Source organism: Ammodytes marinus, assembly GCF_949987685.1.
Source record: "Ammodytes marinus genome assembly, chromosome: 7".
In the NCBI taxonomy this organism is placed as follows: domain Eukaryota; kingdom Metazoa; phylum Chordata; class Actinopteri; order Uranoscopiformes; family Ammodytidae; genus Ammodytes; species Ammodytes marinus.
This window is the reverse complement of record NC_137211.1, coordinates 1,287,904-1,290,403: the sequence shown is the minus strand read 5'-3', so window position 1 is coordinate 1,290,403 and position 2,500 is coordinate 1,287,904.

The following is a 2,500-nucleotide window of genomic DNA, read 5'->3' as shown; positions in this document are numbered from 1 at the left end:
TTTTTCAGTAACGAGTAATCTAACGCGTTACTATCTCCAAACCAGTAATCAGATTAAAGTTACTCATCAAAGTCACTGTGCGTTACTTTTTCTGTAATTTTCCTTAGTGAAACATTTTACATAACTGCACAAATGACTGCGATTGCGATTTTATGTAAATAAATGTGCACGCATGTGTCTCTAAACGCTCCAACTGCTCCAACCGCTCCTCTCGTCTTTTTGGTAGCGCCCCTCTCTGACATGCAGCGTGTGTGTGTGCGCCTGTGTCTGTGTCTGTGTGTGTGTGTGTGTGTGTGCAGCAGCAGCATTACGGCCGAACTGTGGCGCAAAACAAAGTTTTCCCCCCGATGAAATATAGCGTCTGCTAAGGGGATATTTAGGATTCGGGTACGGTGACGTTGAAGAGATAGAAGTGTTTAAAACTTGGAAACTTATAGTCACGTGGCGACCGGTGGCCACACACACCCACCCTGCGTTCCAATACCCGATTGTGTCGTGGGCAAGTGATGGAGAGAGAGAGCGGCGGGTGTGTGAGAGAATAAAGGCTCCTCAAGTGTCAACAACGGCCCCCGGCTATTATTATCTCCCCTGAGCCGAACAGGAGGTGGAATAAGAGATTAACGGCGATATTTTTTTTATCGCCGATAAGAGTCTTGCGTTAACGCAGCACGTTAACGCCGATAACGGCCCACCACTAGTTTTTATATAGAAAAGTTACATTTAAGCAAAGAGAAAAGGTACCATAACAGCATTGATGCATTTGAGGGAGGGAAGGGTTTGTCCTTTGTTTTTTTTTGTTATTTTTTAAAGATATTTTTTGGGCATTTTTATGCTTTTATTGATAGTGCAGAGAGACAGAGGTGAAATGGGGCAGAGAGGGGAGTGACATGCAGAGAACGACCGCGGGCTGGAATCGAACCCGGGTCTGCTGCTGGGCCCGGCCCGGGAGGGGGGACGCCTTACCAACTGAGCTAAAGGCGCCCCCAAGGGTTTGTCCTTTGTATGTGTATATTTTTGCTTCTCCATGGGTATGAGGGTCACACAAACGTTTTTAAACACCTCCCTTTTCCATCCATCCATCTTTATCTCTTATCTGGGGTCGGGTCACGGGGCAACCGGCATCCCAGGTGGCATACTTACCAGATGCCACAACCACCTTAAAAAGACACTTACCCTGTCCCATGAGCATTGTGTCATTTTGGATGAGTGTGTGTGTGTTTGTGGGTGTGTGTGTGCGTGCGTGTGTGTGTGTGTGCGTGTGTGTGTGGGTGTGTGTTCTTAAAACATTTTTTGACAATACATTTCACATCCACTTGTAACACTCATAGAAGTACAGTGTGTAATATCTGAATATTTAGCGGCATCTAGTGGTGAAGTTCTAAGTTGCAACGCTCCCTTGCTAACCCCTCCCTTTGTGGTAGAATTTACAGAAGCTACGGTGGCCTTCAAGGACAAGAAGCTAGTTACTAAAGATGGCATCATCCACCACTGCCTCAAGTCTTTCCACAATATCAAGTGATGAGGTGAAGATGTATTTAGTTATTTATTCTTTAGTACTTCTTTGTCTCCCAACAGGTGCATTTCCCCAGGACGCCCACTTTAAAAATGCATATGGCCATTAAGTTTGTCCGTTCTGTGCTACTGTAGAATCATGGCAGTGCAAAATGGCGGCCTCCATGATGGCAAACCCCGCTCTCATGTAGATATAAAAGGCGTATTCTAAGTGAATAAATAAGAAAACTACTTTTATTTTCAATCGGTTATACATTATTTAAAACACACTTATGAATATTATTTTCCATTTCTACCAAGTCTGTTCTGAAAAATGCCAATAAATTCTACACACTGCACCTTTAACTGGCATGGGCTCTACTCTGAGTCTCTCAGACTAACTGACAGTCTCACCGTATCTCTGAGGGAGACACCAGTCGCCCTCCTTGCTCCCTAAAGCCCCCCCCCCCCCCCCCAGCTCCGATTCTCTGGCCAAACACGCTCTATTGTTCCCTCACCTGCATTCAAGACCCATAAGTCTTATTATGACGTTTTTGGTAACACAAACTTTCTACCTGTTCCCTTTGTTCCATTTAAGCTCATTCACTTGACTTCAGAAGCTTACATTTCTACTGCTGTTCTAATACTTTAACGCAGTAATGTATATTATTTGTATTTTTCTTTTGCACTGTGTGTGTGTGTGTGTGTGTGTGTGTGTGTGTGTGTGTGCGTATTTTTTCTAATATTATTTTTTAGCATTTTTAAGCTTTTATTAGACAGTACAGAGGTGAAATGGGGAGACAGAGAGAGAGAGAGAGAGAGGGGGGATGACCTGCAGTAAAGGTCCACGGGTCGGATGTGAACCCGCGACCACTGCAACGAAGGCCGGAGCCAGTGTGTGTGTGTGTGTGTGCGTGTGTGTGTGTGTGTATTTTTAGGTCTCTTGTTTGTTCCTCTTTTCCTTCCATGCCACTGTTTGCATGATTTGCATTTTAAAGCTGCTATGTGC